General features: G+C 34.1%; 1 pseudogene; it reads left to right on the top strand.

Moving 5' to 3' along the window:
- Positions 1 to 3,643: 3,643 nt before the first annotated feature.
- LOC149220083 (short-chain dehydrogenase/reductase 1 pseudogene) lies at positions 3,644 to 4,292 on the top strand (annotated as a pseudogene).
- Positions 4,293 to 6,199: the final 1,907 nt, after the last annotated feature.

Below are 6,199 nucleotides of genomic sequence, written 5' to 3'. Positions count from 1 at the left end.
ACTTCCCTAGAGAACTGACAAATACAACGGATGGTACCCATGTTTCTTGGTAGATGGAAGTAGGTCCATATGATGGTAAATTAATTTATACTTCATGGTCAAACTGATGGTAGGCCTTCTAGTACAATAGGTTTTTGGCCAATTTTAGGTATCAATGGTACATATGTTTTCCAATTGGTACATGATGACAATTCTTCAGACGAAGGGAGGAGCATGGACACTTTTTGGGATGGAAGAGGGTTCCATTGTTCTCACTCGAGAAAACCAAGATTGGTTGTAGGCTGGATTTTTGAAGTTAAATGAAAAATTTGCAGCAGGGAGGACAGAAAGGTCCTCACTACAAAAAAATAAAATTCGTTGGATCTTTGTCCAAGTAAACTAAGTGGCAATACTTATAGCAGAGACATCAAAGACCATGCATTTAGAACCACTATGGAAACAAAGAATAATGGTCATGGTAGTAGCAGAGATTAAACATTGGTGGACAAGATTGTGTGGTGTCTTGAATAATAACAAACCCATGTTCATATTTTAATCTAAGTCACACATTGTAGCAAGTCTATAGTTTCATGTTTGGCTTGACATAGTGGTCCTTGAGATGTATGTACCTAGTATCTCCATGAGTGGAGTTTTCCATTGAATGTACCTAAGTCAATTGTGATGTAAACCTAATGAAGCATGTGTAACCCGTTAGTTAATGGTAATTTGAAAACCACTTTGTAAGTGTATGTTTGTGGTAAGCTGAAACCATTTGATGTGTTGTTTATGGTAAGTAGAAACCACACGAGGATGTAGTTCCTTGGGAGTATGATGCAAAAGCATTGAGAGCATGGTTGAGGATAAGCCGATAAAACTTGGGGTATGGATGAGGGTTAGTCGATAAAAGCAAGAGCATGGTTACGACTGAGCCAAGCAAACCTAAGATGATGATGATGGAAATGTAGAGGGAGTTAAATGTACATGTACATGTATGAAGGTGCGATGGTTAAATGAAACATCTACGTGAAGGACATCCTAGGAGGTCATTAGATCTAGTTAAGTTGAAAGATATTGTCCAACTAAGTAGCATTTATATTGGTGTGTAGTTGAGAGATTTGTTCAACCAAGTTTTTTTTTTCACGTGTGGTTCACGGATACCTGCGGTCACTAGGTGGCCGCTACATCCACGAAAATATCTGAGCTTGATCAAGGGTATCAAGCCCCGTGGCCAATAGCTAAGCCTAACCCCAAGGGCTTCGGGGAGAATTGACCATGTGACCTCCCAAATGACGAGGCACTTATTTGACCAGTTGAGCTAACCCTTGGGGTTGTTCAACCAAGTTGTTTGTGGGATCAAGATAATTTCTCTATGTTGAGAAAACATTCGTGTATTTATATTGTAACATTATTTGATTAATACAAGTGTGTTTATGAAATTTTAATTTAAGCACCATGCAATGAACCAATGATTGGTTTATTGTGTTTTCATCTTGTCCATTAAATATTACATTATTCTAATTCAATTGATAAGTCAAAAATGTAGTAAGCCACCTTTCTACATGGTGCTTAATATTTGTTAAGAGGTAGATGTGTAATTCTTCAGTGCTAAACATAGAGTTAACAAGTATCTTTTGAAAAAGATATTAATGAAAGAGACATGTAATACCTTTCATTTTTGAAGATGCAGTTGATGTGTGTCATTTAAAATATACATATATTCGTAACAATAATAAGAAGTGAAAAATGAAAAATAAAAATATTTCTGTGTAAAAGAAAAATTTAGGAAAAAATGCAGCAAAATTAATTAAAAGTAAAAACAATATACAATGAGTGTGATTGTGTACTTCATCGTTTAATATGGAGTTGATGCATAGAAATTTAAGATGGATTTACAATGGTGATTATCTTTATATTTTGACTAGTATAAAAAAGAAAGTCAACATTACTAAAATAAGAACCCATTCTCATAAGTTTCATAGCAACATTAGTTGTTGGATAATTCCTTAAGAATTTGTCATCTTTGTGATACTAAGAGGTGGGATAAATGAATCTGTTATTTTTGTGACACTAAAAAATGTTGAATATGAAAAACACTTTCTCTTACAATGCCTTGATTATATGGAAATTAAATCTCAATTTCAAAAGATTTATCACAACACTAACCTTTTTAACATTTTAACTCGTCAAAATTATGGTAATTTTGAAAGGCTTCTCTTAATGCTTTTAAAGTATATAAATAAAATTTAAAACCGTCCAAGTAATTTTTTACATTTTTAAAGTTCTGATAAACCAATTTTAATTTTAATAGGCATTAACCACAACCACCATCATCATTACCAATTATTTAAAATTTTCAATATACAAATAAATATTTATTGTATTTTTCACCCAAATAATATTTATCAATTTTCAAACATGATATCATATTTCAAAATAATTAATTTAAAACATGGCAACTTCAAATATTACGCATTTTTTTTGGAAAGTTTTTGCAGTTTATTTTCAAACCTAATTTGTCTAAAATTTGGTAGGGGTTCATTGAAATCACAAGTTTGACAGGGGAACTCTTCACAATAGAAGTGACACAAAGGTTTTTGAGGGTGCTGAATCTATATATCCAATCAAAAAACAATTTAAACAAGGCAATTCAAGATTGAGCCAGACTTTTTCCACTAGATTCTGATAAAAAATCCATGAAAACTCCAAAAAATCACACTTAAAACTACTTTTTCTCATATTTCAATTTAAATAATTAAACTAATAAAAATTGATTAATTAATTTAATAAATAATATATAAATATTTTTATAAAAAATATTAAATATCCATATATAAAAATGGTTGAATCTGAAATGTTCCAGATCTAACCATCCAATGACATTTATAAATCTCCTCACACCAAAGTTCATTTATAATTCAAAAAAGGAAAAAGAAAAGCAAGGATGAACGGAAATCTCTTCCTATATTCAAAAAACACAGCTAAAACTTATGAACCAGGACAAACGGAAAGTCTGCAGTCTAGAAGGTCAACTTACTCCGCCGCCATCTTGATTCACCACAAATATAATAGTCTGCAGTCTAGAAGGTCAACTTACTCCGCCGCCATCTTGAATCACCACAAATATAAGGCAGCGCCTAACGAGCCATATATCAAGTATTAAATGCACCCGGAGATGCACGCGACATAGCTCGTTAACACGCAAAATGCCTTTTTTTATTTAGTGACGAGTTTTGCATTTTGCGTGTTAACGAGTTATGTCGCGTGCATCTCCGGGTGCATTTAATACTTGATATATGGCTCGTTACGCGCTATAATAGTCTGCGGTCTAGAAGGTCAACTTACTCCGCCGCCATCTTGAATCACCACAAATATAATAGTCTGCGGTCTAGAAGGTCAACTTACTCCGCCGCCATCTTGAATCATCACAAATATAATAGTCTGCGGTCTAGAAGGTCAACTTACTCCGCCGCCATCTTGATTCACCACAAATATAGTGTTTCTCTTTTACTTTTCCTCTGTTTCATTCCCCGTAGAGCTCAAAAGTTATGAGAGCTATACGCACTATTTCTCCTAATTTCTTTCTATCTCTAAACATTTAGAAGATCTTCGCGGAACAAAAATGGTGAGTTCATGCTCTCGACAGAGAGTTAGTTGGTAGCTTATAATGTCGATTAGATATATAACAAATTACTTTGGTACAAAGAGAATAAGCAAAGCTCTGATTCCACTTCTGAAGCCTTCTACTGCTGGACCACGTATAGTCAATGTGTCTTCTGTCTTGGGCCTACTTCGGGTATAACTAATTAATTAATGGTTTTTTTTTGAAGTAAAAAGTCATTTGTTCAATTAGTGATTTTGATGATTGCTGTGGAGTAAAGTAATATGTAAATTTTTAACAAGTTAATGATTTGTTTTGTTTTCCTTAACAGTTTTTGAGAGGTGAAACATTGCAGAAGCAACTTTCAGACATTGAAAACATTAGTGAAGAGTTTATAGATTGCATTGTGAAGCAGTACATGGAGGATATTGAGAGAGGTGCAGACCTGAGGGACAGCGTGTGGCCGGTTAGGTTTCCAACATATTCTCTATCCAAAGTGATATTGAATGCATACACTCGTCTTCTGGCTCGGGAGCTGAAAGGAAAGGCATGTGTTAACAGCGTGCACCCTGGTTACGTCAGGACTTCCATGACATTCAATACCGGCGATATTTCACCTGTTCAAGGAGCAGAAAATGTGGTGAGAGTGGCCTTGCTCCCACCCGGTGGACCTACTGGCCAAAACTTTCTGGAAACACAAATTGCTCACTTCTAAATTCTTTTATGCTCTGCTAGATTGAGTGTAAGAGAATTTATCAGAAAAGTTTTCCTACGCTAGATTGAACCGAAGCTCATATTTGTCCTGAAATAATGAGATCTTGGTCTTTATGCGTATTCCAAAATTATAAACATATTAAAATAATTGTTTGAATAGATTTACAGATAGCATATTATATTGAAAGAAAATAACTCTGTTAAATGTCACTCTGTATTTATTATTATAAAGTCATGCATGACATGCTTGGGACAAGTCGATTGGGTACTTTTGTTATAACTTTTCTCGATGAGATGTTTCAGAATATGAAATTTGGAGGGCATAAAAGAGGAAATATTTAGGTATTTAGGGTAGATATTTCTGCACCAGATTTGTAAAATTGGATATTTATTGTGTAAATTTATGTTTGAGTAGAAACCAAAATAAATAAATTTTGGGAGAAATAGACTTGATGAAAGAAGAAGTAAAAGGTAGACCTAGTGAAGGCAGTAAAAGCTAGCAAACCTGGTTAAGGAAGTAGTAAATAGATTTAGTGAAAGAAGAAGCAACTAATAGACATTGTAAAGAAGCAAGAAAATTCAGTGAAGTAGGTTGGTTCCTACAAATATTTGCAGTAGTGGAGATTGGTCTCTGCTACAAATGGTGTAGTTGTGGTGATTGGTGTCTCTTGTAAATTGGTACTTACAAAATCTTTCATATAAAAAAGTTTTGAGTTTTCTCTCATAAAAATTTCCAAATATATCTTATATTATTTGTTCAATTTATAAAATTTATATATTTTATTATATTCTAATATTTAAATAATTAAAAAAATTCGTTCTACCGATTCACCCCTCAATATAACTGTGAATCCAACGAGAAGACCAGAAGAAAGTGGCAAAAACCGTGTTAGAAGAAATCAAACAATAACTATTATGCCTAATGTGACAAAGAATGGACATTGAATTTTGATTATAAGAAGGCCTGCAAGCAGCGCTAGTCCCTGCTGGGTCAAAACTAAACTTTATATGGTTTGAAATTAAACTTGATATGGTCTGAAATCTGAAATTCAAGGGAAAGAGATACTCACAGATTCAAACAAAGGTCCAAAGGTCTATGAACCTTGCATTGTGCTCGTCGAAAGAGGGAGATAATATGTTAAAGAGGGAGATAATATGCTAATTAATGTGAATAGAGACTTCGTAGACAGTGCATGGTGTTAGAAAGTGCGACAAAGCTTTTAATGCACTGCTACCCGGATCAACACTGCTACAGATCATATTAAAATTTCGGGTAAAGAATAAGACATTATATTAGAATTGATTTCTATAAAAATTTAAATGAAAAATTGTTGTGGATGTATTGCATCCGGCCTTTTACCATAAATAACTTTAAATCCAACTTCCAGAAATTCAATATCTTTTTTTGACGAGCAGAATTTTTTCTTTATATCCAACTTCGAGAAGTCCAATATCTTTTTTGACGAGCAGAGATTTTGACGAGGCCCAATATCTTTTTTGACGAGGAGAGATTTTGCTTTGGCCACCTCCTTTAGTTCCATTCCCGTATCATGTTTTTAATTATAAAATGTTTACGAAGGCATTAAACACTATAAAGATCTATATCGCTTGTGAGAACAAAGAGAAATCTAGGAATAAACATGAAAAATAGAAAGTGTTGTGTTCATGTTTATAGTGGTTGATATGCATATATACTCTCAAATGAGGCTCATTCAGTGTGTTTGGAGATGCTCAATGACTTCTGGACCTGTAACTTATCTTTTATAATCTGCCTAGGCATTTAGGGATGGCCTGCTCAATGACTTCTGGCTTGACTAACGATTCTCACACAATGACGAGGCACTTACCTGGCAGATTGGAAGGTCGCAAGGTCGAGGAGGTAGAGAGAGAATCGATCGGCTTGCGCCA

The sequence above is a fragment of the Pinus tabuliformis genome, chromosome Q, assembly GCF_031772625.1.
Source record: "Pinus tabuliformis cultivar Carrire ecotype Pingquan chromosome Q, CPIR1, whole genome shotgun sequence".
Taxonomy (NCBI): Eukaryota; Viridiplantae; Streptophyta; class Pinopsida; order Pinales; family Pinaceae; genus Pinus; species Pinus tabuliformis.
This window is presented reverse-complemented; position numbering and strand designations above follow the sequence as displayed.